At 46.6% G+C, this 24102-nt stretch overlaps 1 protein-coding gene and 1 long non-coding RNA gene across 3 annotated transcripts in view; both read left to right on the top strand.

Moving 5' to 3' along the window:
• MCU (mitochondrial calcium uniporter) overlaps nucleotides 1-24102 on the top strand; it is an 82060-nt gene that overhangs the window by 25990 nt on the left and 31968 nt on the right. The gene's annotated exons all lie outside the window — the stretch shown is intronic.
• Nucleotides 1750-23927, top strand: LOC113957830. Its single transcript, XR_003531307.1, has 3 exons — nucleotides 1750-2215; nucleotides 8772-8773; nucleotides 23916-23927. It is a non-coding gene; the product is annotated as an uncharacterized LOC113957830 (long non-coding RNA).

Genomic DNA, 24102 nt, shown 5'->3' with positions numbered 1-24102 from the left:
GGATTGTCTTTAGGTGTTTGAGCTTGGAGTCCATTTCAAGTCATTATTTACTCTCTCTTCCCAGTGCAGCCAGAGGGCTGCAACACTTGGAAATGAATGTGCTGCCTCTTCCATAAAGCCTTGGAAACACTGGGATGATTAGAGAAAACAAATGTTAGACAACCAACCAAAACCCACTCTTGCTTTCCCTTGGAACAAATTCACCTTAATAGAAACTCCAGGTAAAAGCAATTCCCTTTTCTGAGCTGATATAACCATGGTGACAAAGGTGCTTGCAAGTTTGCAGCCTTCACTTCAAAATAGCAAGTGTTTTTATATATATATATATATATATGTAGACACAGAGTCAGTATTTTGAATTTGTCTGGGATTTGAGGCACTTCTTGTAAAACATGAATGTCCACAAAAAGAAAAAAAGAGGAGACCAGAAAAAACCCTGTTGATTAAATGGTATCTGACAGAGGAAATAATATTATTAATGGTACAAATATATCCAAAGGATTTTTAAAAATCCTGTTTTCTGCCCTTTGCTGAGGGCAAGGCTTTTTCCTCTCCAGGAATGCCTGTGTGGCCTGGGCTTTCCCTTTCAGTGGTGTGTGTGTGGAGCTGTCCCTGTGCTTTTGTAAGCATGACTAATCTTGCAATTTGAGCTGCTGCTTCCTGGAGGAAAAGCCTCTTAAAGCTTGAATTGAGTTCTGCAGCATCCAGTTCCTATATCACCAGGAGTTTTTGATGTCTTATGACAGCTGGCCATGCGAGTACTTGTCTCTAATGATGAATTATTTTGAGTGAGGATTCAGCCATAGTGTCAGAACAGAATTTAAGCCTCTGGAACTTTCAGGGATGCTAAGCCTGATGTAATTCTTCAATTAAGGTGCTCTAAACCAAAATGGCCCTGCCTTGGTTTAGCTTTCTTGCTTGTGTCCCCGTGGAGAAACCCCTTGATTATTTTTTTCTCCAGTCTTCCTAATCTGACTGTTGGAGGTTTTACTTGGAATATACTTGCCATGGAGTTGTGGAGTTAAATGCTGACTTACTCTGCAGTCCTGGACACTGGGGGTTTTTTAGAGACACTGCATTGCCTGTGAGCAGCTTAACTGGTGGCTGAGCTTTGAATCAAAAAAGAAATCTGCATAATATTGTTCTTTAGCCTGAAATGACACGGTGCTTTAGGCAGAACATGTACTGATTGCTGCACCTCACCAAGCCAACCCCCTCCTCCTAAGCCCTTTATCCTGAAGCTCAGGAGGCTTTATAATCAAGGAAGTTGAATATCTTGCCTTCAGTGACTTGCAACACTGCCTGCCTTTTAAAAAGGGGAGCAAAGTCTAACTTAATCCAGTCGCTTTTGGTGTTGCTGAGGCAGTGGAGCAGCAAAGTGCTGCTGATGGAGTCGTGGCTGTGGCCAGAGGGAGCAGTGGAACGGGGTGGGGGGTGGCTGCTGGGGAGGTGCCCACGGGGCAATCAACAGATAATATCGACCACGATATCACCCTGCTGCTTTCTGTCCTTTGGGTTCTCACCTCCTGTCTTCCCTGGGTTAGGAGGTACGTTAATCATGATTTCCACTTCATTTCTTCACAAGGAAGTTTCTCCTGGGCTGGTGTTTGAGTCCTCTGAAGTGGTTTATTCCATGTAAATTACTACAGAAGTTAGTGATAAATGCACGTGCTCAGGTAAGAGGGTGGGAGCCAGAGACAGTTCCAGCTCGTAGTCATAGTTATTTGGAAAAAATCCTGGAGAGATATTTACATGGAAATACTTTGGCAGGCAGAAAACACTCCTGTTAGTAACTGCACACAGCAAAATACACAGGTAGTTGTTTTCCATATGAACATTTCAGTAACTCTCAAACCTTTGAATCCTTTTTTCACCATAACAGCAGGACCAGAAACCTCCTAACTGCTTGAGCTGAGCTAGTGGGCCTTAATTTTGATAGTTTCTCTCTAGCTGTGCCAAAGAGCTGCTGCACTGGAGTAAATCTTGGTCTCTTCAGTCTCTGTGCTGCGACAAGAGTTGTCTTTGCTCTTCTGAAAACAGACATTACTTGTCTTCAAGGACTGAGACTGGTTGGTTTAGCTCTTATTGGGTCTCTTCATAAGCCAAGACTTGCCAAGGAGTGTTCTTTTGCAGCAGGTGAATAAGTAGGATGAAGTTAAACCTGCCAGGCAGATGCTGGGATGAGTTCCTGGGAGGATCCATCCATCCATCCCGAGTGCTGGATTTCTGGAGGATGGTTGCAGTTTTGGGAAGAGGCTGCTTTGGGTGGCACGTGCTTGTCTCCCAACCCCAGTCATGGATGTCCCTGTCAACCAGTGATGATTTTCCCACTGGTTTTCCGTGACCTGTGTTCCAATGGCCTTTGTGCTGAATGTCACAATAGTGATTCCTTTCTCCCTCTCCCCTTCCTTGTCGTCCCAGCTCCTCTGATATGCTGCCTTCTAGTTTCTGTTGACATTGTAGCCTAGTCTAATGTCACTCAATCTTAACAAATTTTCATGTTGACACGCTTCCTAATCTTCTAAATGGGATAGAAACATCCTTGCAACCTGACAACTGCCAGTGTCCTGTGAAGTCAGGGAATAAGCCCTTGTGTATGGTCAGCTTGTTTAGACCAACACAGCTCCTGTCCACACTGAAGAGTGGAGAAGCTTCTGGTTTCATGCCAGTTGTGAATTTTAATAAATGATTCTGCTGAGGAAAGGTTTTTAAGGAGAGGAACACGGTCAGTATTTCTAGTAGAACTCTATACAAGTTGTTGTTGAATTTTGATACCTTAAAAGTCAGGGTCAGTCCTTCAGCACTGCTCTAATCTGAAGTGATGAAGGAATCCTGAGTGTTGCCCGAGATGAGAGTTGGCACCTCAGTGATGCTCCAGTATCAACAGTAAATATCTTTGACCTTTAAAGGAGGACTCAGAGTTGAGACTTTGAACTCCCCTGGAATTACACCTTCCAGCGGCTGCCTTGAAAGCCTCGGTGTGACACACCAGGTCGGGATGTTTCCAGGAACATGTAGAAATAACTGTGTGATTACACCTTTTTAATGTTTTTGGTTGGCAGCTCTGAATCTCGAAGCCTTGGGGTCAGAGCAGCGTTGCTCGAGCTCACTGTCATGGTGTGAGTGTGGCTTCTGCCCATCAGTGCAGAATGAACCCGGGGGATTTTGGAATAGCCCTCACCCTCTGCCCTTCTCCTCAGATGGAACTCTATAATCTCTTAAGACTTTTATTTGTGTGGCTGCTTGGCAAATGCCTTAATCCAGGGATGCTTTTACCTAGCCTTTGGATATGGAACCTGTTGTGCTGGACTAGAGCTTCTTGTTCAGACTGTAGCCACTGTTCCCATCGTTCTGTTTCCCTGTATCATTACTGCCTTGATTATAGAGCAGGGCTGTGCATTTTGGGAAGGAAGTGTTTATCTTTGCCAGAGAGAACACTTCTATTTCCTTCCCCTCCGTGTAATTGTTGGCATGTTGTGTGTTCCTGAGAGGTGGCAGCTTTTTCAAGCACTGCTCTGTGTTGCTTTTGTTGCTTATTCCTCCCCCCAGATGGTAGTATTCCCCAGTTCAGACTTGAATAAAAGTTCCAAAGCTTGGAATGTTGAGGTAAGTGATGGACAGGCTTTCCCAAAAAGTGGGGAACACTCTAATGGTTGTTGTGTTACCATATGTGAGTAACTTTATTCTCTTCTGCCGGAAAAAGGAATTTTGTTCACCTCATAACATACCTTTTCCTAAATTGAGTGTACACAAGAAGTTTCTCCAAACATGGATTATTTTTTAGCTTTGTAACCCAACAGGATGCTGAACTCATTTTGGCTTTCCATGCACTTTCTAAAAAGGGGGGGGAAAGGCTTTTTGCATTCCTTGAGCTTTGCCCAGTCCCTCTGCTATGCAGTTGTTTTGTTCAGATGACTTAAGGTGAGCCACACTTCAGAGATGACCCCCAGTACTTCAGTCTCTGCACTTGGCTTCTGACTGATACAGGAGACCTGCTATCCTTTGGAAGCTTGTCTTCTTCCTGCAGGGAAGGGCTGGGGATGAGATAAGCAGCAATACTGGCAAGGTCGTGTTTATTGCTGGGTGGAATCAGTGGGAAGTCTGAGGGCTTTGCAGAGGAATTGAATCAGTCTCTGCATGTTTAAATAAATGTGGGCAGAATTTGCTAGAAGAGCATTGGGAAACTTTCTTCACCTGTGTGTCCTTTGGTGCAGGTCTGCAGAGTGCTTGTTTCATCTCTTAAACTGCTTTCTTGATGCTTTACTAATTTTACGTGATTTTACTGCACTTTCTTGTGGCTTTCAAGTTCTTGCACATAATATGTATTTTTAGCCAAGCTTCCCAATTTTATAAAACTTGGCTTGAAAATCATCTAGCAAAAGATCCAGGGAGAAGAGTGGAGAGCAGGAAATTTTGGTTGTTTGGATAACATATCTCTGAAAAGATCTGATGAATAATTCACTGTGCTGGCAGCAGTTGGAGGCTTATCGTGGTTCTGGGAGTGCCACAGCTTGTGCAAGTAGTAGTAGGTACTATTGCCTGGGCACTGCTCTGTGCCTGGTGCTGCAGCAGCAGATGTGAACAAAGATGAAGGTACAATGGCACTGCTGATGTGCAGGGGAGAATTTAGTGTGATTCCTTCCAGAATGAGGGGGGGGGGGGGGGGGGGGGGGGGGGGGGGGGGGGGGGAATGTCTGCAACTGTTTAAAACAAAAATCTCTATTAAAAAATGAGGCCAAAATGGTGTAGGAACCAAAATGTTTTGCTGGGGTCACAGAATGACAGAATCCTGGAGGTGGGAAAAGCCCTCCCAGCCCGTGGAGTCCCCCCTGTGCCCGATGCCCACCTTGTCCCAGAGCACTGAGTGCCACAGCCAGGCCTTCCTGGGACACCTCCAGGGATGGGCACTCCAAACCTCCCTGGGCAGCCCCTGCCAAGGCCTCACCACCCTTTCCAGCAACAAATTCCTCCTCCTGGCCAACCTGAGCCTCCCCTGGCACAGCTGGAGGCCGTTCCCTCTCCTCCTGTCCCTTGTTCCCTGGCAGCAGAGCCCGACCCCCTCGAGGTCCCTCAGCAGTGCCAGCACAGGGGGACAATTTCTGAGACAAAAGCATCAAAAGTAATCTTTGCAAAGAAGTATTTTGTAGTCAACAGATTGTCTGCAAACTTGCTCTCTGTTTGTGTAAAAGAAGAATCAGTGGGACAGGTTTGCAACATAGTGTGAGGCTTTGATTACACTGAATAAATATAATAACAGATTGCACCCTGAAAGCCACGAGCTGTGGTGTGGAATGCTGAGGAACAAATAGCAGTGTACTGTGAGCTAATACTCTGTTAAAGGTCTGTTGTGACACTTGGCTGTGGAGCACGTTGAGACTTTAATGTACTTAGTCCCTCTGCAGGGCTTTGCAGCCCATCAGTTACTTCAGCTCCTGCTTTCAGAGCTGTTGGTAAGAAACTGGTTGGCATCCTGGAGTGAAAAAGATATAAAAACTCGTTATTTCATCATCTCTGCTGCTTTGACACAAGCATACACTGGAAGAATCCTCCTGGGGACAAATCTAGATGTGATCTGTTACTCCTCAGAGACAAGAAGAAAGTGTATTTCTGTGTAGGGAGGAAAAAAAATTGTAATTAGCAGGATCCTGGATGCCTGAACTACTTTGGAATAAATATATTGCACTGGAAAATGCAGGTCAGTTGAGGTACTAAGCCTGCCTGAAATGGAGATGTGAAACTGCTGGAATTTGAGAGAAAAAAGGGAGCTGACTTGTTTTTCCTGGTGTTGTCCTAAAATCATGGGACTTAGCAAATCTGATTTTTGATGTTATGCTGTTTTTCTTTAACGTTTTGACTGTGTGCTGCTACCCAGAACAGCTGAGGCTCTAAGGAATCATTTAAAAGAAAAACTGAGGATTTGGGGATTCTACCATGAAATTAGGAAGAAATGAGTAACCCGAGCATGACTTCTAAAAAAACCTGGAATCCTGTTAAAAAGGCATAGCTGAATTTTTCAATTCAAACAGAAAACTGCTTTCTGGCCGTGTCAGTAACCTGACAAAACCCCTGTGGTCTCGTTTGTGTCTCAAACTGTTTCCCACAGTGTTGTGGAGCAGCGAGTGTTGTAGCTCTGTGCCATAAATGCTGCTCAGTGTGTTGTGTTCTTGGCTCTGCGTGGCTTGAGGAAACCTCTCAAGAAGTCCTTGCTCACCAACCCTGTGCTGCTGGAGCTCTGCCCGCTCTGTCCTGGCCGTTCCTCCGGGGTGTCCGAGTAGGGAACGCTCGGTGTTCCGTGTGGAGCCAGCAGAGCAGAGGTGGGCAGTGAGCTGCAGGTGACCCCTCAGTGCTGCCTGGGCACTGTGCTGGTCTCCCCTGGCAGCTCAGCACTGGCACAGCAGTGGCACCGATGCCTTTCCAGCTATTTGAGCAGGGAGAGGGGCTGGAGGAGGGAAGCAATTCCAACACCCTGCACTTGTCCTTCGGGCACGAGGAGGTGCTGGGAGGGAGCAGAGGTCAAGCTATTTATTTCGTGTAGCTGGAGCTGTTAAATGCTCGTGCTGACTAATGTTCAGCTCGTGAAAACATCCTGCAGCAATCCCCTGTCTCCCCCAAGCATGTGGAGCAGCAGCAGCTGTAACTCCGCGTGTCCCTGGCCTGGGAGTCCTTCAGAGGAGCTCTGTGCCCCTGGGAAAAAACCTTCTGCTTTCTCTTCCTAGTGGCCAGGATTTATAATTCCCTGTGGATTTATTAGCAGGCAGAGGTTTCTTTTAGGCAGAGGTACATAGAGCTGGACGTAGTAAAACCCAGGCTGCAATCAGTTCTGCCAGCAGCAGGATTGAAGTGCTCTGCCTTCCAAAACTTACACTGCTGTGGGTTTTTTCCATGATGACTTGCATAGTAAGTTCTCTTTGCGTGTCATTAATTATAAATGCTGATAGTAATGATGATAAAGTAAAATTAAGATTTGCTGGGAGTCTGCTCTGCAAAGCAGCTGTGGCTGTGAGTTGGCAGAGCTGTTTCTCTAGCATCTGTGGAAGGGGGGTGCTCTCCGAAGTGACCCTGCTTTGGATTTCCCTTCACAGAAGTGCGGAGGCTTTTTGCATTATTTATTGAAGAAAATGCGTAATCAGGCCTGTTTTTCTATTTCTGTCTTAAAGCAGCAACGCTGCTACAGTAAAGTGTAACCTTCCAGAGCTCCCAGTGCAAGAGGCAATGCCAGGGCTGTTTGCAAATATGAGTCTCCTGTGTTTTGTTACTCGATGTTTATTTCTCTAAACAAGTCACAGACAGAAATATTTGTCTCCTAAAACGTGAGTTTCCTCCTTCAGTGGCTGCAGTGGAAGTGATTAAGGCGTGGCACAGCCCTCCCTCCTTAAAACGGCACCCGATGCTGCCTGTCACCTCATTTGTAGATTCCTTAATTTCCGGGGTTGATGGGAACAGCTTACCTTGGAATAAATAACCGTGGGATGGATTTTGGAAGCTGTTTTGGAATTGGCTCCAGCTTCAAGCTGTAGGTTCTCCAGGACAAGGCTTTTTAGCCTGCTCAACCTGGAATGCAGTGGATCTGATAACCTGCCCTGGCTGCCACGAGAGGAGATGGAAGGACTCGCTTCTTTATAAGCTCCTTAGATAAAAGACAAAGCTGGTGGTGCCACCTTTATGTTGTGCCATATGCTGCTGCTCTGCTGTGTTATTTGCTACTGGCACTTCTCATGTAGAATTAAAAAAAGTTCCCTTTAAAAGGCTGTCTTTGGAGAAGTATCTTCCGACTGGGAAGGAGGGGAGACAAGCAGCTCCATAGGAACCCTTGCAGGGGGAGAAAGGGGCTGTATTAGGAGATATAATAAAGTGTGTTAAATGAAAAAGCAGTATTTGCCTGGTCAGGCAGCTGCCCAGCATCAAAATTTGGCTTCTAGTGTCTCTGACCTTATAGGAGCATGTCTTGGACTGTGGCTGCCTTTTCCATGTGCCTCAGGAGTGAGGGGTGAGTCACTCTGGAAACTGGGAGTGCCTTCTGATGGGATCTTTTTTTTAATGGTCCTAGATAGTTTTCATCTTGGCTTTGAGCATTCAGCTGAACCCCAGGGGGTCGAAGAATATCACATGGGAAGGACTTAGATGGCTTTCTGAGCCCTAATGAAGGGAAAACTGAAATTGCAGGTTTGCTGACACTGCCTTGTAAAATGAGACCATTAGAGGGATCAGAAAAAGAGCTTTTGCTCACATGACACATCCTGCCTAGGAGCAAACTGCAGTATCCCAAGTGTTTTCCAACTCACTGTCTCTAAGGTATGCACACTTTGTGTGTGTGAAGGTGTGGATGGATCCTCCTGTTCCATGGCTGATGGAAAGAAGGGGGAAGTAAAGCAGAAGGGAATAACTTTTGCTCTTCCAATGCTGTCCCAAACATTAAAAGTATGTGTACACATCTCCGGGATATCACAGGTGTTATTAAAACAGGGAAACAAGTTCACCAGAGATTATTGTTAACCTGCTCTTGTCAACTTAGGCTGAGCCTGAAGGAGCTTGGAGCTGTTGGAAATGCAGTCAAGCACTCTTCAAACTCATCAGCAAGTGTTCATCATAACAACTTATTGCCATAAATTAATTCCCACTGTCCTTTCAGAGACCTTTTGTTCCTAACTGGTAGAATAAGATAGTGGTTGGATTCTGGCTGGCAGGTTTAACTGCATAATTAGACACTACCTCCCCCAAAATAATTCTCAAATAAGCTGAGCAATCTAAACCCCTTTGGCTTTAGGGCACAGTCGTGTGATGTGTGGGTGTTCCTGTTTTCCATGTATTTTAATAATTGCTGAGGAGGTTCTCAGGGTTCAACGGCATCTCCACCAAAGTCCAGACCACCTTCTCAGGCTTCCCAGAGGTCACTTGACCTGGAAAAGTTTTCCTCTTGGTCTGACAGCCACAAAAAAAGTGGTAGTTTCCCTTATGAAGGTGGAAAGAAATGGAAGCTGCTCAGGTATAACTGCCCCATTTGTGGGAATTGTGGTAACAAGGAACAAGTAAATGACATAAGAACCATTCTTACGCTGTCTCACTTGAATATTTTCGTCATGCTAATAGAAGAAGTGAAAAGTGTTGCTTTACAGTTTGACCAGGAAGTTATCATTCCTGCAACAGCTGGAAGGAAAAAAGCCATAAAGTAAAATGAGGATTTTTTTTGTAGGAGAACTGGAGATGTTGCCTGCACTGTAGCCAGAGGAATGGGATCATACTGTATGGTGTGAAGCTGTCCTACATAAACACATGAAAAGAGAGCTTTATTTTCTGAAAGTCATCCCTTGGGATATGTGAGTGTACAGTGTTTAGTCAAATACACTGCTAAAATTGTCTCCAAACCCACACCAGAATAATTCAGTGTATGTTCCTGTGTTTTCCATTCTACACAACTTTGTTTTATAAACATCTCCAAAGCCATTGTTTGGGCACTGCTGTGTCTCCAAGTACTGGAGTTGATGTGCAGAGTAATAGGTCCCAGGAATAGCTGCTGGAGGCTGCCAGGGCGGCATTGGGAAGTGTTGGCACAGCCTGCAGTGACGCTGGCACAGCTTGCACGGAGCAGCTCTGGTGGAAACCACTTGTGCTGGTTGTCATCATGTGTGCAAGTCACTCAGAGCACATGATGTGGACAGAGTGTCTTGTCCCAGAGGGATTAAGGTGGTATGTTAATGGACGACTGGAGCACAGGAGCAAAGCTTAAAGCCCATCTCATTCCACCCCCTGCCAGGGGCAGGGACACCTCCCACTAGCCCAGGTTGCTCCAAGCCCCGTCCAACCTGGCCTTGGACACTTCCAGGGATGGGGCAGCCACAGCTTCTCTGGGCAACCTGTGCCAGGGCCTCCCCACCCTCACAGGGGAGAATTCCTTCCCAATATCCCATCTAACCCTGCTCTCTGGCAGTGGGAAGCCATTCCCCCTTGTCCTGTCACTCCATCCCTTGTCCAAAGTCCCTCTCCAGCTTTCTTGGAGCCCCTTTAGGCACTGGAAGGGCTCTGAGGTCTCCCTGGAGCCTTCTCTTCTCCAGGCTAAAGAGCCCCAACTCTCTCAGGCTGAGATCTTTTGGCTGCTGGCAGCAGCTGGCCCTGATCTGTGTGAATGCCTCTGGATTGACTTGCATGCATGTTGGGAAGTCCAATTGAAGAGCCTCCTGCAAAAGACACTGGGATATAGACAGGCTCTTGTAATGATGGGTATAAAAAATGTTCAATCAAGCTTTATGGAGATGTTATTGTCCAAGTTAGCTTAGCTCACAGTTTCATTAACAAGAATGTTTCATTGCCTGGAGTGCTTAGCCATGTGGATATTTGGAAATAGAATCTCTTGTAAATGTTTCCAGAGAAATCCATGTTCTTGCTCTTCCCCTTTAGCTGTATCACGGAATGCTGTGTTCTTTTTCACAGCTATTGATTGAAATATTTTGATGTCTCTGCTACTCCACTTAAAGCCATAGTAAAAAGATGCTGGAAATAACACTTAGAAAAAGCAGCTTGTTCCTTGTTTTTTACTGAACTGCCTACTCAAGAAAATTCCACACTGGAGCTGTAGCAGGCTTGGATTTGATTGAAGGAATAGTGGCAGCTCCAGGCAATAGTCAGTCACTGTCTGAGGAGATTTGGAAAGGCTGGTGGTCTCTAATTATCAGAGATGTCCTGTGGTCTTCTTGTTCCTGCTGTTCTGCTTTACTTGACCTTTGACCAAGTGGCTCTTTGGGAGTTATTTTAAAGACAGAAAACTTCTGGACTGTTTTTTGCAACAGACTCCTGAGTTGTGCTGGCATGGGAAAGCCTGTTGTGGCTGAGATGGCTGCACTTGCACAGGAAGGTGATGCAACCCCTCCTGCTCTTCACTGCTCAGCACTACAGGATGAGCAGGTGGCACTTAAATACACTCACTCAGGCAAATAAAACCCTGAAAGTGGCTCTGAGTGCTCTGGAAATAAATACCTGCATTCCCTCTGCCCCCCTTCCCAGGAAGGTGTTCATGTTGCATCTTAGATGCTTTCCTGGAGAAGGTAAAACAACATTTGATTAGTGAAATGACTCAAGAAACTTTGTGTACTTTAATATCTGGAGCCTGGGCTGGTTTCACTGGAGATCAGCCCTGAGTGCCTCTCATGGCAGCAGGACTCTCCCTGTTTAGCAGTGGGGATAGTGATGTCCAGAGTCTCAAACATCAGGGAATTGGTTGAGACTTTCTCATCACAGCCCTCATTGTCACGTAGGTGCCTGTTGCTTTACCTCCATGTTTTATTATGGGGAAAATAGCTTTAATATTAGAAGTGATGCTTTCATGCATCTTCTGGCTGATGTTAAGGAACTGAGGTTAATTAAGCCCTGCAACAGGGAGTGAGGTAAATTCTGAGGCTGCTTTTTGTCTGAATTACAGATGCCCTGATGGGATAATCAAACACTGTTAGTTTCTGTTACAGCAGAGCTGGGAAGTCGTGTGATGTAAAAATAGTCCTAGGAGATGGAAACAAAGAGGAGATGACTGTCCTGTCTGCTCCTCAGAGCTTGGAGCTGAGCACAAACCTGCAATATCTCTAATAAATAGGTTGGTTGGGAGTTTTTTTCCTAGCCCTTTGTTGTGATTGAAATCTTTCTCCAGTGGCATTGTCAGTTCAGCTGCACTCTGCCAAGGAAAAGGTTTTATTTCTGCTGCTGGGGGACCTGCTCTCGTCCCAGTGTGCCCGTGGGAGAAGGAGCAGCACAGCCTCAGGTATGTTCCCTGCTGCACCAGGGCTCCTGCCCAGGCAGGGGGGCTGTCCTGGCATCATGCTCCTGCCTGCACGTCATTCCTGAAAATCTGTAACTTCAGGATAAAAAGAGGCTCAAAACTGTGTCCTGTAATTGTTAAGAGGCAATTACAGCAAGAGCTGTGTGGACCTGGGGTGATGAATGTGGTTTTTCCTCTCCCTGAGATTGGGTAGAAAATCCAGTGTGTTGTGCCAGGCAGGCTGTGGAAACACCTCTGGGGGTGGAAGAGTGAGCTCTGTGACATTAATAAACAGAAGAGTGAGCTCTGTGAAGTTAATAAAGTGCTGCAGGTTCTATGGATGTGTGTGTTTGCTAAGCTAAAGGCTGGTGGGGGCTGAGGTTGTTCAGTATCGACACAGATTTTTCTCAGTGTTTGTCAAAATTAGCAGGTGAAAATGCAGGGGATTCTTTAAACCAATTTCTGCACAGAAGTGATGCTGCTGAAAAAGTGAGGAAGACAGCACTTTATTAGGTGTCACAGGAGGCTGTAGCTTGTGTTTTCCTTTTTTTCACGCATCTGAAAACTGGAATGTCACGTCCCGAGGCTCGGGAGTCTTCCATTTTTAACAAGGAAGAGAAGGGAGCTGTGTTTTCATTCATAGGCCAGGTAGGACTGAATGTTTTGAGAGCTTCAATAAAATCTTTTCATTGCTGGTTGCTCTGCAAATCAGAGTTTATTTTTGTCTGCTCTTCCAAGCCCTGCCACCTCCATAAACCGAAAGCAGGGCTCGCTGCCAGCCGAGTGGGATTGTGAGCAGTGGATCTGTGCGTGCCTCAGAGCTCGGTGGCAGTGCTCTGGGAACGTGCAGGAGCAGTGCAGACAACCTGTAAGCGAAGTGTACAGCTGGGAGATCTATATCTGCAGTGTTGCTCAGGGGGATTTAACATCTCTAGTGTCGCTGGGAGAGGTTTGCTCCCTGTCCGTGAGCTCTGCAGCCAGACCCCTGAGTTCAGCCTCTCCTTGCCTGCTGTCACAATCCCTCTGGCACATGAAGGGTGTGTTGTTGCAGATGTGCTCCCCCAGCTGTGCATTACCTGCTCTCTTTAGGGGAGCCATGCAGCAGAGCCCTGGAGGAAGAGTGAGGGCAGGAGTGTGTTTACTTTTCCTCTGATGGGAAGACAGAAATTATCCCCTGGTGGAGCATATGCATTTTACTTACTCATTGATGCTGTGAATGTGAATCTTCCACTCTTCACAGCTGACTAAAGAGACACATTATTTCTCGTGAAGAAAGATTAGAAGTCTTCTATGTTCTTTCCTGTCTCCCAAGTAATATTTGGTGTGTGTGGTATCCAAAATGTGGCTGATGTTTATCCATTTATCAGTGTCCTGCTGCCATTCTCCCTGGGTGTAGAATGATGTATATAACAGGATATTGCATAAGCACACTGAGCAGAAGATGCCTGTATCTAATAAACAACCCAGTTAAGTTGGAAAATGTAGTTTTGTTTTGTCTGCAGCTTTTCCTTTGGTGTTTTGCTGTTCTCCTTGTCTCTGAGGTGCTGAGTGTCCTTGTAGAGATGCTGCTTAGGGCTTGACAGGTAGAAACTTGGTGCATCACAAACCATGTTTTGTTGTCTACATTTTTCTTGTTTTGCACGGGGCCATGTGTTAACTGTGGTAAATTGACTGCCCTGAGAAGCTGTGGCTGCCCCTGGATCCCTGGAAGTGTCCAAGGCCAGGTTGGACGGGGCTTGGAGCAACCTGGGCTAGTGGGAGGTGTCCCTGCCCATGGCAGGGGCTGGAATGAGATGGGCTTTAAGGTCCCTCCCAACCCAAACCATGGTGTAATTCTTACCATCAGTGCTTGTTGTTCAAGGAATTGTGCTTTAGTTCAGTGAGCTGAGGGCTTTGGAGAGCGTGAGTCCCAGATCTAGGCAGTTCTTGCAGGTTTATACTTGGATTTTGGGGGAGTTGGTCTCATGGACTGTATTTCCTGTACTGATATAACCCCTGTGTGGGTCTTCAGGTTTGTCCATTCTTGAGCCTTCTCTGCCTTCCTTGAAGACAGAGACTCTGGCCTAGAGGGGAAATACTGAGGAAAAGCACTTTTTCCAAGTGCAGTGGCCTTCTGATTTGGTGAGGTGAAGGGCCTGAAGGCTGTGCACTCCTTGGGCAGGGTGGCAAGTTCCTCTGAGCTTGAGAAATGGAACCAAATCCTGATATGAAAAACACTCATCTGCTTCAAAAAACTCCCAGAAGCAGGTGGCGTGCTGGGGTGGGAAATATTGACTTCCTGCATTTGCTGAAAATCTTGTTATTCTATAAACATAAACCCCTACCTGTTTCGTAGGTGTAGTATTGTCATTTAGTTGAAACAGATGCCTAGCTCAAATAAATAGAATTGAAAGTATTAATACAGAGTGAATTACTTGCAGAGTGTGACGTGTTGCTGCCCAGGGAGCAGCAGTTGATACAATCCCATGGATTCATGTTGTCATGTTCTGCCTGGAGCTGAGCACACTGTCTGGGACAGGCTCTTCCCCCGGCCAGGAGATTCCAGGGTGGGTCTCAGGCACTCTTTTGTGTCTGGTGAAACAGCATCCGTAGGGATAGGAATGCTTGTTCAATCCTCCTGTTGGAAAAATGGGCTTCTGAGGAGAGCGTGAATGTTCCAGAAAGTTCCTGGAGATTTTACTCTTTCTGTTGAGTATAAAGATTGTGGTGTATAAGTTTGTTTTTTTTAGTTAAAATCCCTGTTAGTGTCTCAGAATTAAAGCACTCTGCCCCACCAATCCCAATTTCTGAATGTGGTTAAAAACGCTCTGATTTGTGAAGCTTGATTATTTTAGCTTTTTGAAAGACAAGACATCTGTTGGAACAGGGAAAAAAAAAGCCCATGTTGTTCATGTAGTCTCCCTAATTAGTTCCACTGCTTAGCTTTGCTGTGTGGATAGATGATGTTCCATTGACAGGTGCTCCAGACTAAAAAGAATGAGCTCTTGGCACATCACAAGGGTTTGATTCTGCAGCAGTAGCTACGGGAGAAGCATTTGGCTGCAGCAGAAGAGCAGAGTGATCTCTGCAGGAGTAGCTCGGCCTTAATGCAATTCTGGATTAGGCACTGGGTAAATAAATGTCCTTCGCAGGGAAAAGTCATTTGTTTAGCAAGACGAGTGAGTGCAGAGGATCTCGAGGGGTTAATAGTTGCAGGTTAATTCTGCAAAGTCCATCAGTGCTACATAAATACGGAAACGGGTTCTGTGTGAAGGATTTCGGCGTCGTTTCGGGTGGGTGAGTTGTTGCAGGTCTCAGCTCACCCGACTGCTTTGTCAACACTTTCTTCTGTACACTCATTTTCTGCTATTCTACGGGTTTTCCGGCTTTTGCAGTTGTTTCTGGGAGCGAACCTGCGAAGGGGGAGCGGATGAGTTGGGAGGGCGGAGAGCTGCTCCCATCTCTGCTGTGCCCTGCCAGGAGCGGGGCAGTCTGACACGAATAATCCCGTGCTCTGTTCTCCCTCCCTGCATTCGCTGTGGCTGTCAATGCAGTGCAGGGATATATGAGGCTCGGATTTCAGAGCACCGGGGAACCCCCCGCACGCAGGCGGCGAGAAGGAGCCCGCGGAGCTGCTCCCGATGCTCCGTGCGGGAATTCCCTGCGGCGGAGGGGATCCCCGGCAGCCTGGGCAGGGCGGCGGGACATGGACACGCGGGTTAACTTCATTTCAGAGCCGCCTTTTTATTGCTCCTGATGGAAATCCGCTCGGCGGAGGCACCGCGTTGCCAGGGGAGCCGGGATTCTTTGCAGCGCATCCCTATTCCCGGGATTCCTTGTGGCGCATCCCTGTTCCCGGGGTTCCTTGCAGTGCATCCCTGTTCCCGGGATTCCTTGCAGCGCATCCCTGTTCCCGGGGTTCCTTGCAGCGCATCCCTGTTCCCGGGGTTCCTTGTAGCGCATCCCTGTTCCCGGGGTTCCTTGCAGCGCATCCCTGTTCCCGGGATTCCTTGCAGCGCATCCCTGTTCCCGGGGTTCCTTGTAGCGCATCCCTGTTCCCGGGGTTCCTTGCAGCTCATCCCTGTTCCCGGGATTCCTTGCAGTGCATCCCTGTTCCCGGGGTTCCTTGCAGTGCATCCCTGTTCCCGGGATTCCTTGCAGCGCATCCCTGTTCCCGCTCGGCCGCGTCCCCCAGCGCGGGGATCTCCCGCATCCCGGGCTCGGGGGCTCCCGCTGCTGATGCTCCGCCGGTAACCTTGAGGCTCCCACAAGGTTGTCAGCTTCCCGTGGGAAAGCCGGGCCTTAATTTGCCATTTTTGACTCAGATGTTTTGACCTGTAGGCAATGCAAGAGGTAAAAAAGAAAAGGTCACTGTTAATTAGATTATTGCCCATCTGCGTGTTAACATCACTCTCTGTCAGCTGTGCTTTGCTGATGGTGTGCAGTAGAAATTAGATTATTTTTCTGTAGCCCTTTGCTTAGCTGGGCTTCAGTCCTGTTCTCTGCAGATGAAATCTGATTGCATGTGGGTTTAGACTACCCGAAACACAAATCTGAGTGTCAAAGACCTTGCAGGAATGAACCAGTATCACCTGTGCAGACAGTGAATTACAGCATCTGCAGTGAGCAATTACCCTGGAAGTGTCAGAATTAGTGAGACTGTTTTCAGACCAACCCTGTACATAGAACATATTGAATTTTCAGGTCATTTTGGTGATGGTCTGCACGGGAATTCCAAAGCTTGTGCCAGTTGGTGGTTGCAGTAGGGCAGCAGCCATGCTTGGTGTGGTGGTGGTTCTCTGTTAGTTTTTAGAACTGGAACATGTACGGCTCTGAAGTTGGGTAAATGGGTTGGGTGACTTATTGTATGGCCTATATACAAGCTGTGCTTACCATTTTCCTTGCCAGAAGCAGCTTTGTCTTCAACAGGTTCCCTTTGAAAGGAAGGGATGCTGTGTTTTTATAAAGCCAGGCCTTTCCCTGGCTTCTCTCCCTCTGGAACGGCTGAGTGAGGTTTGTGTGACGTGTTCTTACATGGGCCACTGGCCAGGAGGACACAGAGGTGAGGTGTCCTGCACATCTCCCCAGGTTTTACTGGGCAGAATCTGTCAGATGGACCCAGTGGTGGCAGGTGAAGGAAGGTCTGCCCTTGGCCTGAGGATCCCAAAGCCGGGCTGTTGCCTTGCTGTGGCACAGTGCAGTGATTGCTCAGGTGGTTGTTTGCAAAGGGTTACTTAGCAAAAAAGCTTTGAGTGGTTTTGGTGAGCCTGTGCTGGAGGAAAGGCTGCAAGCCAGAGCTTAGTCATTATTTTATTGCTGTTTCAGACTAAAGTTTATCAAAATTTCCTACCTTGGTTGACTTTATTGGTGTCTCTCAGCGTGTGAGCTGAAAGAGCAAATGAGGCAGAAGAAACATGTCCTTGGCCCCTTCTGCAGATGAGCCCCGTGGAGGTTCCCTGGAAGGGTTCTTCATTTATTTTAAGCATAATGAGTATTTGAGGCACTTAGAAATCTGGCTTCCAAAAGCAGCAGGTAGCTGGTTACCTGGGAGCACCTGTCACTTCCCAAAGCAAACCCCCCCGTGGAAGTTGAACAGCAGGAAGGGTTTGTTGGGTGACATTGAGAGGTGAACGTTTGCTGTGAAGCAGCAGAACTTTGACTCGTGCAGTGGTTGGTGTGAGGCACAGCTGTCACTGGGTGCAGGCTGTCTGTGCTGGCACAGCCTGGTGCTGCTGCGTTGGGTGGGTTTATGGTGGTGGTTCAAATGCTCTCAGCTCTGCACTCACTCAGGAGCAGATCCCTGCACGGAATTTCAAAGGATGCCACTGACTCCACAGTGGTTTGAGGTGTGTGTCCTCCTGGAAAATGGCCTTCTTTGAGCTGACGTGAAAAGCAGGGACAGTGGAATTCCCTGGCTCTCAGCTGCTGGGTATCCTGAGCTGTGTTTGCCCTGGAGGTTTCTGTGGGCTGGGCCCTGGGTGCACTCCTGCAGACACAAACAGCAGGCAGCAGTGGGGAGGGCACCTGGCTTGGCTGCCCTCAGGTTTAGCAGGCTTTCAAATCCTAATTAATTCTTTTCCTGAAGCACTGATTCCAAGCATCGGGATGTGAAATCCTTCTGCCTCTCACAGCTGTTGTAAAGCACAACTACAACATCAGCTGAGGGCAGGGTGAGCCCTGGGAGGCAGCTGAAGTGGGGCAGGTCTGAACTCTGCTGTAGAAATTCAGTAGCTATTTTGGATAACGGTATTTGGGTTCCTCTGAAAGGCAGGTGCTTTGCATTTCCTGCCACTTGGGGGAACAGGGGAGTGGTGTGGTGTTAATTTTGGGTATTTTTAACCCAGAACCTGGAGGGGAGAACAAGCTAAAGGTGCTGCTTCTCCGCTTCTGCACCACTTAATATGGATTTCATTTTGATTAGATGATTGCAGCGTTGAGAAACCTGCTGCCTAAGGGAAGGTTTAAATTAGACACTCAGAGAAGATGAAAATATGTGCAGGTTTCTGAGGAAAGATGATTGGGTTTATTACAAAGTGATATTGGGGTTGATGAGAAAAAGCAAGCTTTTGTGTGTGTGTGTCTTAGAGTGCTTGTGTATTACCTGGTCTCTAGGGTGAGTTTAACCCCCCCAAATTAATAGTGAAGCTTTTATTGAATTGAGTGTTTATAGTTTATTGGTCTTACCTACGCAATATGCAAACCTGCCATGTGGGAATTAAAAGTTGCCACTATGCTTTTATGGAAGTAAAGTTAGAAAATTCGTCTGGGGGAACTGTCCCTTCACAAAGAAGGGAATACTTCTAACCTCTTCATGCAACGTTTGAGGGTTTAATTTTTCTTACCTTTTATTCAATTGAAGTTTAAAAGCTTCATCCACCGTTTTTGGTGGTGCTCGTGTGGTTTTCACCGGGGAACAAGGATGGATGCAAACAAAAACCTGCCAGCAAGTGGTGTGGTGCTTAGTGAGGTTAAGTTCCCACCAGTGCTAACCTTAATTTCTGTGTGAAGGGTGTTGTCAGCCACAGATGTGAGCAGGGACAACAGGGACGACTCATCTTCCAGTTGCAGGTGCCACAAGCAGGAAAAGCAGCAACCACGAGGCTGGGCAGGGAGTTGTATTGATTCTCTTATCTGGCTGATAACTCCCTGCAGGAAACAAAGGGATGAGCTTGAGTAAACAAGGGGACATCAGAACACTGGGAGTTGGGAGGCAGCCCCTTTCAGCAGCAGCGTGGTCTGGGGTCTCCTTAATTAAGATAGTAAATTAAGGTATATTTTTAGAGCACTGACACTTGGGATTTATGCACTCTGCTTGTGTTGGCATCCTCTGTTCCAAGGAAACGTCCTCCCTGCAGCTTCCTTGAAGGCAGAAAGACCCTCAGATCCCTGTGAGGTGGATGGTGCCTGCTGACAGCCCACGGGGAACGTGCTGCCAGTGGAGACTCAGAGGGATGCAAGGGATGCAGCAATGCCAGAGCTTGGTCCTGTTTGAAAGGATGTCCCAAGAGGGAGATGAAGCGTTGATTCCTTGGATTTCCTGTTGGGCACAGTTCTGGGTCAGGCCTGCTTGTCTCACAGAACTCTCACGTGTCTTGCAAATACATGTGAAGGGTGAAGGACTGTGGGTTGTGTGAGATTTCAGCAAGGAAAGATCCAAACAATGCTGGAACGTCAGATGGGATAATAAAGGTGCCAGATGAGGAGCAGGGTTGGGTGGTGTTGCACAGCCTGAGGTTTTGAACTGTAACATTTGGAAGGTGCAGAAAGGTTGCCCCACAGAGCAGCACTGATGGTGTAACTGCTGCCCACAGTGGGTTAGCAAAGCCTGGTGGTTTCCCAAACCATGGAGGAGTTGTTGCTGATTTCTTAATTTGAGAGCAGCTGGAGGGAAAAAGCAGGACTTTGGGATGGAGGCAGCCTGATGTAGGAGTCTAGTTCTGAACCTCTTTTGCAAACAATGTTCATTTAAAAAAAGCGTTGCCAGTGTCTTGATGGAGTTGGCTTGGCCCAAGAAATGTGTCATTGCAGCAGCTCTTGTGCAGTGCTTTGAGAGACTGAGGCAATCTTGTATTTCTAATGGTCCTGCGCTGTAGCAGTTGGATTAATTTTGCAGGATGCAAGGCTCCCGTGTTTTTCTAAAAAAACAAAACAAAACCCCAAGGAATTTCAGCTTGTTCGTAGATGGGATCCAAACAGACCTCCCTTCAGGTGAAACTGGGAAATTTCTGTGTCTCTGAGGCTGTTCTGTGCTGAGATGAAAAAAAAATGAGATTCAGTGTCTAGAATTGCTGTTAGATAACTAATTGGAAAAGCCAAAGTCTTGCTTGTTAAATCTTGTCAGTCCACTCAGTGAGACCTTGGTACCTGCTGTAACTACAGCGAGACCTTTGAAGTGACATCTCTTGACAGGATCCAAATCTCTTTCGAGGGGTTTGCCAGGTTGGGGGGATTTGGGTTGTTAGAGCAGCACTGCCGTGGGTCAGCAGTGCCTGGGTGAGTGGGGCTGCTGAGCTGGCACAGGCTCCTCGTGCTTCCCCTGGCACAGGAAACGCTCCCTGAGCATCCCAGAGATGTCCCCAGGGCCCGGCTCAGGGTGGGGGGAGCCTTGGCTTTGATGAGCTCTTCGTGTCCTCAGCAACATAAAACCAGGCACAGGCATCCAGCCTGATTGGAATGTGAGTGGTGAGTCATTCCCCGAGGAGGATCTTGCTCCAAACCATCATTCCACAGTGCAGCAGTTCCTTTGGGCTGCTCCAGGCACACCCTGCCCGTGCTGGTGGCACTGAGGGGGTGGCCTCCACTCGAAAATTCATTCCAGTTATCAGCCTTGCTGAAAAAAAGGCAATCAGAGCATTGCTGGGATTCCCTGCTCCTGATTTATTTATAGGTCTGGAGCACTGCTGAGAGCAGCAGGAAGGAGAAAGTCCTGGGCACACAGGGAGCATGGATGGCTTTGAGATCATCCCTGTGCTGGTGCACTGACCATCCCAACACCCTCTAAACCCGTCCCTTAGCACGATCACTGGCACATGGTGCACAGAGTTTGCAGCCAGAATAAATTTAAAGTCACTGTCTGAAGTGTGGGACAGATGGGATAATGGGTCTACTGGAATATCTCAGTTTATTTATTAAAATTTGGGAGGATACCAAAGTGGGCAATGGCTATTATGCCTCACTTGCAAGACTGAGTGAAGCATTTTTCTATTTCTTTAATCTTGGGCAGTTACAGCTCTGTTTATTTATTTATTCATCACAAGGCAGGTAAAGCCTGTGATGGAAAATATTGACTGTCAAAATCAGAAGTCAAGTCTTGGGCTTTGAATCTTCTGTGATAAGGATGTCTAAAGATCTATCTTTTGTGCAGGTTATCCTTATCAGACCTATTTCTTAATGGAAAATAAGCATAAATAGCCTTAAGTGCGCCAAAGTCTATTTTAATTACTGTATTCTTGTAAATATTGAAACATTAATATTTTAAAGAAGAGCTGCTTTTAAAATACAGGCTGGGAAGAAGGGGTTGTATCTCACCATTGAGATCACTTTCCAGGCTGTGAAAGTCAGAATTACGTGCACCATATTAAATATGGTTTTTGGACCTGCAGCAGAAAATGCAGGTATTTTACTGTTTTGTCATGTGCGTGTGATTTTTTCCTTTCTCTTGTGCAAGAAAGCTTTCCTGTGGTTTTTTTTTTTAATTCTGTTTTTTGCTGATGTATGAAAATAGAACTTAATAAGAAAACTGTTAAACTCCCTGTAAATATCAGGGGCATATTGGACTGGATTTTTAGATATTTAGGCATCTAAAAGGCGGCAAATAGGTTCACTTTTGTTCATTTTTTCTCCTTTTCTGCTTCCATGGAAGTCAGATATCAGACCTCCAGCATTTCACAGAATATCCTGAGTTGGAAGGGACCCACGAGGATCATCATTCCAGAGTTGTTCTGGAAGCTTCAAAAGCTTCTGGTTGTGGTTTTTTTCCACCTGCAGATGCTGAATTTTTATGTCTGTTTATTATTGCAGTTAGCAGCAGCTTTACATTTCTTAACCTAAATGCTATGAATAATGTGTGTTTAGAGTATTGATCTATCAAGCACCCTTAAGGTCTGCATTTGACTTGGAGGTTTATATTTCAACTTCAATTAGAATAAGTCATAAAGACATCTTCTTTGGCAATTCTCTTTGGTTTAAATAAATGTGAAACCATATGAACTCGGTGGTTATTGACAGGCTGTGTGTTTTCAGGGGTAGAGTGGGAGTTGTGATTATACAGCTGGATAGAAGTGCAGGGAAACCTCACTGGGTAAGGGTGGCATTTCAGGAAAATCAAATAGGAATGGTGAATGTATTTAGAGCTGACTGTTCTTAATGAGTTTTCCTGCCTGGTGGCTTGACTTACTGAAGCTGGAGATTCTTGAAATGGCCTGGATTTTAAGTCATACATCCCAAATCTCATTTTTGTTGCAATAACTAAACCCAGCCACGAAGAAAAGGGAAGGAGGTTTTGCCAGGCTTGATTAAATCCAGTAACATTTACTTTTTCTCTGGTTTGAAAGTGGATAGAACTTACATTTCTGCTCTTGAGTGTTTAATCTGTAGGAACTGCAGCTTGACCTAAGCATCAGTTGCTGCTCCCAAACTCCTTTACCCCTTTCCCCTTCTGTGTTTTTTACACTTCGACATGTTTTCCTTGTTATCATGCCTGTGCCTTTGTAGGTGCCCGAGTTCACGTGGGTTGGAATATTTTCTTTTTCCAGATGTATCTTTGCTGCTCTGAGTGCTGGAGGGGAAGCTGGGCTGAAAAGGTTGTAGTGTGGAACTTGCTTTTTGTTAGAGCCACGGCGAGCTTTAGTGACATTGGAAAAATGTTTCTTTCCCTCCCTGTCCCAAATGCAGGCTGAGGGTTGCTGTGACATTCCTCACAGGCCCAGGGCTCTCAGGGAAAATCCCCAAAGTCTGGATGGTGAGGCACTGCCAGGGCTCACCTGCTGATCCACACCAGGTTCTGTCTCTGCACAAGGTCTGCTCTTTCCCCCTCTGATAAATAACCTCCCTTAAAGTTCAAATGACAATTAAGAGTAGGTTTTTTTCCCAGAATTTCAAGTTCCTTACAGAACTATGTGCCCAATCACCCTCTGAAACAGCTTGCATGGAAATAACACGGCTCATAAGTGGTTTAAGTGATTTACCTTGGCATTATCAGGTAGCAGTTCTGTTGTGGTACCCGTTGTGCTCCCTGCAGTGGCTGCATGGTGCAGTGATGAGGTGAAATGAGGTGGGCAAATGCAGGTTGTTAAATGGTCTGGGATATCTGTTTTCTGAGCTCTGGTTTTATTCAGCAGCTAGAACAGTGCAGGGGGAGGAGGACCTGAAATCTCCACAAGCAGAATTATTGACCTCAGGTTTTCTCCTCAACGAATGTCTGAGGGTACACCTAAAAATGACTTTGCAAAGTGGCACAGCAATTTGAGCCGGGCTTCTGTAAGCCTGGATTGGTGGAATGACACCTCAGCTGATTCCCATCTGTTCTTGGGATGTGTCCCTTGTAGCTCTGCTCTTGGGCAGAGGGGCTGTGGGCACACAACACTGACACACATCCTGGTGTTTGCCCTGTTTCCAGCAGTGCCAACGTGGGGCAGCAAATAGCTGCTGAAGTCACAGCTATGGGACAGCTTTGGCTGTCCCTGAAATCCTTGGGAAGCATGACCAGCACCCTTGCCAGCACACCCTATGAAAGCTCATCCCTCACCCCGTGTCCCCCCTTGGAGTTCTGCCTTGGAAAGGGCACGTGCTCTCCCAGAACCCTCCCCTCGTGTCCCTGCAGGGCTGGCAGGGGGGTCCAAATGTTTAACACAAACATTGCCCTAAAATCTTTCTTCGGTAATTGTGCTGAGCAGTTTTTGCTCTCCAATTTAATCAACTGTTTTATCCTCACTTCAGGCTGCAGGTAACAGACTGAACTGCGTGTTTTGGATCTTGTCCCTCTTGCATTATTCATAGCCTGTTGTCTCTGTTCTCAGCTTGCCAGATGAATTACCTCTGTTTTCAATAGTTAAGCTTGAGTTATTCGTTTTTCAGCCTGTGTAATACTTAAGCAATTCCCAGGCAGATTTGGAAGTGAACTTCTGGAAGACACAAGGTTTAGGATCTCATTGATCTTGCATCCACTGGTGCATCAAAATGGCAGGACCCGTTTGAGGGGAGAGCACACCAGGAGGAACTTAGATTTGAAGATTGTAACTTGTCTCTCCCACAAACCATTTTTTTTTTCTTTACTGGCACTATTAGAAAACCAGTTTCTTTTAATCTTCCCCTGATGACTCATCTATGCTTTGATACTATAAGGCTGTTTAATACCAGAAGTTGTATACTCTGCTTTTTGGCAG

The sequence above is a fragment of the Corapipo altera genome, unplaced genomic scaffold (assembly GCF_003945725.1).
Source record: "Corapipo altera isolate COAL_440 unplaced genomic scaffold, ASM394572v1 161, whole genome shotgun sequence".
Classification (NCBI taxonomy): domain Eukaryota; kingdom Metazoa; phylum Chordata; class Aves; order Passeriformes; family Pipridae; genus Corapipo; species Corapipo altera.
This window is presented reverse-complemented; position numbering and strand designations above follow the sequence as displayed.